Here is a 10,000-nt window from a genome sequence, read left to right as displayed (position 1 = left end):
AGATGCACACACCACCAGGTTGGTAGACCAACCTTATGCATCACAGATCCTGCAGGTGTAGCTGACATTATGTAAGACAGTGGTTCAGGTTGTAGCTTCCTATAGGTCCCAAAACATGTCCCAAGACGCACAATCCATGTCCCTAAACACACTGGAGAATATTAGTGTCCATCCCAACAATCTCATACTGGTTGACTTCAACTACCCCAGCATTAACAGGAAAGCTACTCATTCAAAGGGGATCCAGTATTTGTCTGCCTGGGACTACATGCTCGACATACCACAATGCTTTGCCAGAGATGGTCTGCACCTGTTGCCCTTGGGATTCAGATTACTGGCTAAGGCTCTTGCCACCCCTATAGTGCCTTTTAACAAACTAATGGCAAGGCTCAAAGGACAAAACCACCACCATAACAGATATAAGCATGCAATGTCTGAAGGTAATGCTACTCATTGCTAGAAGTCTAAACTTCAAAATCCACTCTCTTGAGGCACTCCTAAAAATGGAGAACATTGATATCAGTGCAGTAACTGAGACCTGGTTCAAGGCTCCAGAGAACACCCCTGCAATACCAGACTGCAACTCTCAACACACTTTTCGGCCACCAAACCAGGACCGAAGCACTAAAGGCAGAGGAGTGTCCATATTCACCAAGGATATTCACACCTCCAGACTAGTTGCCCAACATAATGCATCTGAAATTCTACAGGTCCAACTAACACTAGGTAAGACTGCAATCCAAACTGTAGCTTGCTACAGATCCCCTACCATGCCCCAAGATCCTCACTACACCTTTCTAAACATATTAGATAATATTAAGATACAACCAAACACCCTAATACTGGGTGATTTCAACTACCCTGCCGTTAATTGAGAAAACTACTCAGGTACCAACACCTTTGCCCAACGGTTCTTGGAATTCATAAATTCCAACACCCTGGACCAGCTATTCCTTAGTCCCAACAGGGGCTCAAATATCCTAGACCTGGTCATTACCAACATGGGAGATCGATGCTCCACACAAGTGGTCATCCCCTCGTTGGTCAGGTCTGACCATAAGCTAATCACCCTTGACGTCCACATCCCACCCCCACCCCCCAGTAGGGAAAACTCCATAAAAAAACTTCTCCAAAGCCAACTTCATGTTACTCAAGTCAGAAGTGACAAACGTCATGACACCCATGCAGACAGGAACTGAAAGGTCGACCGCTGAATCCTACACTAAGGCACTGTACTAGCACATCCACTCGTGCATGAATCATGCCATTCCAGCCAGAACCAAGATGGTCTCCTCCAAAAAACAGAACCCAATCTGGTGGTTCCCTACCATAAAAAAAACTATACAACAGAAGGAAGAAACTGTTGTAGAAAAGAAGAAAATCCCAGGATGCAAAAATCTCCCTTACCAGCCTCAGTAAGAAGCTGAGATCTCTCATAAAATCCTCCAAAGCTAGTTATGAAAATAAAATTGCCAAAGATTCCAAGGACAACCACAAAGCATTCTATAGTTATGTCAAGAATCTAAATGGCAATGCTCAGATCTGCTGATCCCAAGGATATTGCCAATATCCTGTCAGATCAATTCAGTGCCAACTTAACCCTCCTCTCACCCCTTAAACGGCCCATCTCGATACCAAAAGATTGTCAAATTCTGGTACTCATGCCACACAGGTAAAAATGTCACTCTCCAAAGCTAAGACTACAGCATCCATGGGACCAGATGATATCCCGGGCTGTGTACTACATGAACTACAAAATTAACTGGTACCTCACCTAAGTGTCATTCACCCTGGGGATCATGTCAGTTGCCCTGCTAGACAGGGGTCCAGAGAAGTAAATATTATGGGAAGAAATATCCAGGGAATTGTTATGGCTAGGCTTGCATAGGCCATAGGGCCGATAGCCTAGTACCAACCTATGAACCTATGAACCTATAATCATACCCTCACCTCAGGCTTTGTGCCCAATGAGTGGTGCACAGCTACAGTTATCCCCCTCCACAAGGGGAGATCCACTTGGATCCCAGGAGCTATTGTCCCATCAGTCTGACAAGCCTGATCTGCAAAGCCATGTAACCCATTATCATGGAACTTATAAACAAAGACATTGGCAACCTTCAAACACTAGACCCCACACAATTTGGTTTTATAAAGGGCCGATCTTGTCTCCTCAACCTGATTGACTTCTTCAAATCAGTCTCCAGAGAATTGGACGAGGGTAAGGCAGTCAACACAGCCTATCTGGACCTCACCAAAGCCTTTGGCACCATACCCCACTCTGGAATCATAGATAAACTTACTAAGCTGGGCATTAATCCCTATGTCACTTGATCGGTTACCAAATGGCTTACTGACAGAACCCACACTGTAAAAGTAGCCGACACAAAATCCAGCTCCAGACAAGTGACAAGTGGAGTACCTCGGGGTTCAGTCCTGGGACCGCTCTTATTTGGCATCTACTTCTCTGAAGTACAGGCCAGCACTAAGGGACTCTGGCTAACAAATTTTGCAGATGACTGCAAACTGAGAGCCATTATCGAATCCCCAAATGATGTGGATATTTTACAAAAGTGCCTTACTGAAACAGGTGCTTGTTGCCAGAGCCATGGGCTCTAGCTCAATGCCAAGAAATGTATAGTTATCTCCTTTGGGAAAAGCCATGTACCCATGAATTACCTCATAAGTGGAAGTACACTAAACACCGAAAGTGTGATAAGGGACTTAGGGACACAGTTGGACAGTGGTCTCACCTTTGATAACCACATAGCCACAACAGTCAGGACATCCTTGTATGTGGCACATGTCATCACTAAGGACTTTTCATCCAGAAAAAAGGAGGTCATTTTCCCACTGTACTCATCCCTTAGACCCATTATAGAGTACAATGCCCCATTTGGTATGTACCTCACAATACATCTGCAACAACTGGAAAGGCCACATAAATACCTCACTAAAAGAATCACAGGCCTAAGGCAGATGCCCTATGCTGACAGTCTAAAAATAAACTACAGCTATACTCTGTCGCATATCACCTACTCAGAGGCGATCTCTGCTTGACATACAAGGCCATGTGAAACCCAGTGCTGCTGGACATGCTACACTTAAAAAGAAATCCCTATCCCTCAGAGCCACATGCTCCAGGGATCTAAACCTGGTCATCACAATGAGCAAAACATGCTGGAGGGATAGGTTTCTGACCCAGAGACTGCCCATACTCTGGAATAGACCGCCCATACATGTCAAGCTGAGCGCCTCTTTGGCCCTCTTCAAAAGGAACCTTGATGATTGCATGGGAGATAGGAAATTCACCCTGGTGATCTTGTCAGTCGCCCTTCTAAACAGGGGACGAGGGAAGTAAATATCCTGGGAATAAATAGCCAGGGAATTGTTATGGCTAGGCTTGTATAGGCCCTAGGGCCAATAGCCTAGTACAAACCTATGAACCTATGTACCGATGCACTTGCCCATTACATTGACCTAGTCCTTAGTAACATGGGCGACTGTTGCTGTACACCAATAGATAATTCCTCCCTTATTAAATCTGACCAAAAAGCAATCACCTTTGGAAAGTCACAGCCCTCCCACCCCCACCCCGCACAGGTAACCACCATGAGAATCCTTTCCAAAGCTAACTAGGGCCTCCTAAAAAACAGAGGTGGCTAACCTCATGTCAGCCATGCATTGGACACTAGTTGCATGGCTGCTGAATCAAACAACAGTGTACTATGAACACGTAGAGAAATGGATGGATACCACCATACCCAATAGAACGAAGACCCTCACCTCCAAAAAAAGGAAGCCAATCTGGTGGTCCCCAGCCATAAAGAAACAGTACAACAGAAGGAGGGAACTAATATGGAATAAGGTGAAGTCCCAAGACTGGAAAAAACCCTTATCAGCCTCAATTAAAAGTTGAGATCCCTCATCAAATACTACAAAGTTAACTGTGAAAACAGAATTGGAGCACATAGTAAAGACAACCACAAGGTCTCATACAGTTATGTAAAGAATCTCCATGGGAATACCAAGATTTGATTTGAGCTACTAGACAATGGTACCTCCCAGACTGAGCCAACAAATATTGCCAATATACTGGCTGACATATTGGGTGCAAACTTTATCCCTCTCTCCCCCACAAAGGACCAATCACAATACCAGTACATTGCCAGACACCCAGTATTACTGCTGCACAGGTTAAAACACCACTGCCCAAGGCCAAGAACATAGCTTCTATGGGACCTGACAATATCCCTGGCTGTGTTCTACATGAACTACAGAGTGACCTGGCACCTCACATGTGTGCCCTGTTCAAGCACAGCCTCACCTCAAGCTTTGTCCCTACTGAATTGTGCACTGCTACAGTCACCCCTCTCCACAAAGGAGGTGTGACTACAGACCCTGGGAACTACTGCCCCAATTGACTCACAAGCCTGGTATGCAAAGCTATGGAATGCATCATCATTCACCTAATAAACAGGGATATGGCAATCTGCAGACTCAGGGTCCCACACAGTTTACTTTTGTGAAGGGTAGGTCATACCTGCTCAATCAACCTGGTCAACGTCTTTGAGTCAGTCACCTGAGTTGTGGATGAAGGCAAGGTGGCACATACAGCCTACCTTGATCTGGCCAAAGCCTTTGATAACATTCTCCATTCAGGAATCATGCAAAAACTCATTAAGCTAGGCATCACCCCCTATAGCACTAGGTGGGTTGCAAACTGGGTCACAGATTGGACTCACAGTGTGGAAATAGCTGACTCCAAGTCAGACTGCTGAGCAGTCATAAGTGAAGGCTCACAGGGTTCTGTCCTGGGTCTACTCATGTCTGGTGTCAACTTCTCTGAACTTGACAAAGTTTGCAGACAGTTGCAAGTTGGGAGCTATTATTAACTACAGAAGTGATGTTGGCATCCTACTGAAAGGCCTCACTGACACCAATGACTGGTGTCAGAGCCATGGCCTTAAGCTCAATGTCTGAAAATGTGTTTTCATCCCCTTTGGGGAAAACCCTGTTCCCATGAATTATCACATCGATGGTAGGCCTCTGAACAAAGAAGACATTGTAAGAGATATGGGTACACAGATTGACAACAATGTCTCTTTTGGCCATCACATTGCCACTGTGGTCAGAAAGTCCTTCTATGTGGCACATCTCACTACTAATGCATTAGCATCCAGGAAGGAAGAGGTCATTGTCCCCTGTACTCTTCTTGACAGAGTGACACAATTTTTTTCAGCATACATATTCTGATGGAAGTGAGGTAGGTAAATGAAATGTATGTTCTCATTTTCTGACAACAATCATATCACAGTGATTTACCAGAAAAATGAGAATAGTCTGTCAAACAGACCAGAAATATGAGCAATAAACCTGGACATCCTGAAACAATCCCACCAGTTGAGAGGTATGCTCAGAACCCCTTACTGCAATGAATCTGGACCAATGCTGACAAAGTGGTGGGTGGAAGCCATGAAAATGGGGATGTATCTGAAGTAGGGCATAGATAAGCTAACACCTTTGCTGTAGTAACACCCTCCTGTATGCTCTAACATATATTTAGTGAAATAGCACAAATAATTGAAATAGGAAATCTGCTATGGGTAATTACACATGTATTTGCAAATATATCAGGCACTACAGGAATGTAACAGCACTGACAAACAGACACCAGTGTGAAAGTGCATACCCACAACCAATATCACCAGTCACATACCGGTAAGTCAAGTGAACAGTAGAGTATACAGACTGTGTCAACAAATACATAATTGTTTGCCACTCACACACTAGCCCTACATATACAGTCCCAATTCTCAGTGTAGTCTGAATCCTGATCTTGGTACAGGACATGTCTCAGTCTGCCCCTACAAACACATACAGCCAATAGATTAGCAGAAACTGGAGCAGCATGCACACTCAAATAAAGAAGGAGCCATAACACTTACATCCACCCCCCTCCATACACAGCCCAAATACCATGTACACATAACATGTGCACACAATCCTGACAGTCTGTTAACAATGGCCAGACATACACAGGCCTCTCACATGTACAGTTCACCTCAGAATGTACAGGCTCAGGACTCATATCTATGGCCTCTTCCCTGACATGTTTGTGGGTCTACTACAGCACTTGGATGGTAGCAGGAATGAAGGCAAGAAATAATGATACTAAATACGTCTGATCCTCGTTGACATTTGGACAAAGCCTGACATCATTTGGGGACAGAGTCATAGACACAGGGGTAGACTAGACATATTGCTGTCATACATTAAGACAGTTGCAGATGTTACTGGGTTTGTTGTAATATATCCTTTATGACGAATATGGCATCAGTAATACCAATAGATGTGAGTATTTACTGACTGCATTCCCCAGAGTCCACAACTGATTTACCAAGGACACCAACTGTCTGAGGAACAGACAAAACATAACAGGCAAACATGTGGCCAGTCTGTGGACAGCATGCCAGTGGAGAGGTATGCCAGAGACATATCACTGTCAGTCATGAAGTCACTCACTAAATGCATGTCCACACAAACCCTGTCAATCTATCAATCCACCACGTGTATAACAGCATGGATGGAATCTGGGGATATGTCCCCCACGTTGTTTGGCTGTCTCCACATGTTCTGTCCTGTGATGTATTGACACCTACTGTATGTGAATCTGTAGCCCACCACCTCTGTAATGTCCCTCACACAGGCAAGGAAAAGGGGCAAGGCCCACATTAAGGAATGTCCCATATGTTGGAACTAGCGGCAGTGTTCAGGGCCACAGCACAATGCTATGTGGGCACCTACATAGTGGTATGGCCTTAGTAGTACCTGAAATCTGCACTTCTGTACAGAGAACAGACAGAAAGTAGACAGCAAACAGGTTGTGCATTAGGATGAATGTTTTGAAAGCTAGAAGTCTGAAACTGAAAGGTATGCCATTACTACATGACAGCAGTATTCAATGACATGTCCAAAAACATAGTAGTTTACAGTTACTATCATAATATCATATCAATATCTAATAAGAGATACATAAAAACATACAGCTCAAACACCAAGAACAAGATAGTCAGTACTCAGAGTCCAAGCTTTGCATGCAGGGGTGTATGTTCAAGTACTACAATCTGCAATCTACTTTTACTTGGAAAAGCACTGTTAAAAGTGCTAACTTAATGATACAATATGTGTTAAAATATTTTTGTCAACCAGTGCACTGTAGTTGGTGAACATGCAAGTGTGACTGCATATAACCTGGGATACTACCCATGTATAAAACAAATACAAAGAAAAAAATTGTGGTACTACCCATGTATACCCAGGTGTCCCATACAGTATAGTCACACCCCTTGCTACTGTAATGACAGTGCACAGAAGCATGTTATGTACAGGAAATACACTTATTAAATATGTCATTACCCTGCTATTTTATCAGACTAGAATGTGATCAATGGTTACCTGGCTGAGCTATGCTTAGCAGGTTTAAGCATTGCTTAAATGTAAATGCTAAGCAGATTTGTGCACTGGTAAGGAAAGCCTACATGGTGTAAGCACCTATTCATTTAACCGTACATTAGCACCACATTTGTTTTATACATGGGTAGTATCCCAGGTTATATGCAGCCACACTTGCATGTTACACCAGCTATAGTGCACTTGTTGACAAAAATACTTTAACACATATTGTGTGGAGAAAGCATATGATAGGGTGCCTAGACAGGAGTTGTGGTATTGTATGAGGAAGTCAAGAGTGGCAGAGAAGTATGGAAGAGTGGTACAGGATATGTACGAGGATAGTGTGGCAGTGGTGGTCTGCAGTGGGAGTGACAGATCCATTTAAGGTGGAGGTGGGATTACATCAAGGATCAGCTCTGAGCCCTTTCTTTGCAATGGTGATGACAGATGAGATCAGACAGGAGGCCCCATGGACTATGATGTTTGCAGATGACATTATGATCTGTAGTGAGTGTAGGGACCAGGTTGAGGAGACCCTGGAGAAGTGGAGATATGCTCTAAAGAGAAGAGGAATAAAGGTCAGCAGAACTAAGACAGAATATGTGTGTGTGAATAAGAGGGAGGATAGAGGAATGGTGAGGATGCAGGGAGTAGAGGTGGCAAAGGTGGATGAGTTTAAGTACTTGGGATCAACAGTTCAGAGTAATGGTGAGTGTGGAGGAGAGGTGAAGAAGAGAGTACAGGCAGGGTGGAATGGGTGGAGAAGAGTGTCAGGAGTGATTTGTGATAGATGGGTACCAGTAAGAGTGAAAGGGAAGGTCTACAAGAGGGTAGTGAGACCAGCTATGTTGTATAGGTTGGAGACGGTGGCATTGACAAAAAGGCAGGCGGCAGAGCTGGAAGTGGCAGAGTTAAAGATGTTAAGATTTCCACTGGGTTTGAAAAGGATGGATAGGATTAGGAATCAGTATATTAGAGGGTCAGCTCCGGTTGGATGGTTTCTAGACAAAGTCAGAGAGGTGAGATTGCATTGGTTTGGACATGTGCTGAAGAGGGATGATGGGTATATTGGGAAAAGGGTGCCAAGGATGGAGCTGTCAGGTAAGAGGAAAAGAGGAAGGCCTAAGATAAGTTTTATGGATGTGGTGAGAGAGTACATAAAGGTGGTTGGTGTGAGAGAGTGATATGGAGAGGACAGGAAGAAATGGAAACAGATGATCCGCTGTGGTGACCCCTAATGGGAACAGCTGAAAGAGAAGAAGAAGAAGAGCACCGCTTATCATCGCAAAAACCCACACAAACATGCCTAAAGCTGCTCAAAACTGCTTTAATCACTCTGTATCCAACAGTCCTTGTTCTGCCTAGCAATAAGATAAACAACCCTTGCAGGTCTTGAACCCAGGACTCTACACACAATAGTCAAAGCAATTTACCAGTAAGCGATCTCATGTGTATGGTTTTAGGATGTTTTCTCAAACATACTCTACTTTACAGACAGTATACAATAGGGAAGAGACTGTGCAATTAGGAAGGATTGGTATCTACAAATATATATCTAAAAAGAAACATATACATAGAGAGAGAGACAGAGAGAGAGATATGTATGGAGATACATATATGTATATAACAATATATAGATATATTGCCAATAAATAATGAGGTGTATGTATATGTGTATATATATATATATATATATATATATATATATATATATATATATATATATATATATATGTATATATATATATATGTATATATATATATATATATATATGTATATATATATATATATATATATATATATGTGTGTGTGAGTGTACAGATATATATATATATATATATACACACACACACACACACACACACACACACACACACACACACACACATATATATATATATATATATATATATATATATATATATATATATATATATATATATATATATATATATATATATATATATATATATATATATATATATATATATATATATATATCCATATGCACACATAAATATATAACAGCTACAAAACACATGCAATCTGGGGTCATGCAGCTACCAAAATCTAGAAGTCTAAATCTGAAAATGCACTCACTGGAAGTATTCTCAAATGGGGAACAATGACATCTGTGCTGCAACAGAGACCAAGTTAAAGGCAGCAGGAGTTAAAGCCATGCACTCAACAGCCTATAACTCATTCCACACCTTTGGCTGCAGAACTTAAAACTGAAGCTCCAAAGGTGGTGGTATTTCCATATTCATAAAAGATGCACACACCACCAGGTTGGTAGACCAACCTTATGCATCACAGATCCTGCAGGTGTAGCTGACATTATGTAAGACAGTGGTTCAGGTTGTAGCTTCCTATAGGTCCCAAAACATGTCCCAAGACGCACAATCCATGTCCCTAAAACACACTGGAGAATATTAGTGTCCATCCCAACAATCTCATACTGGTTGACTTCAACCACCCCAGCATTAACAGGAAAGCTACTCATTCAAAGGGATCCAGTATTTGTCTGCCTGGGACTACTTTGGGGTT

This window comes from Protopterus annectens, chromosome 13.part0 (genome assembly GCF_019279795.1).
Source record: "Protopterus annectens isolate FY-2018-M chromosome 13.part0, PAN1.0, whole genome shotgun sequence".
NCBI lineage: Eukaryota > Metazoa > Chordata > Ceratodontiformes > Protopteridae > Protopterus > Protopterus annectens.
Note: the sequence above shows the minus strand (reverse complement) of the source record.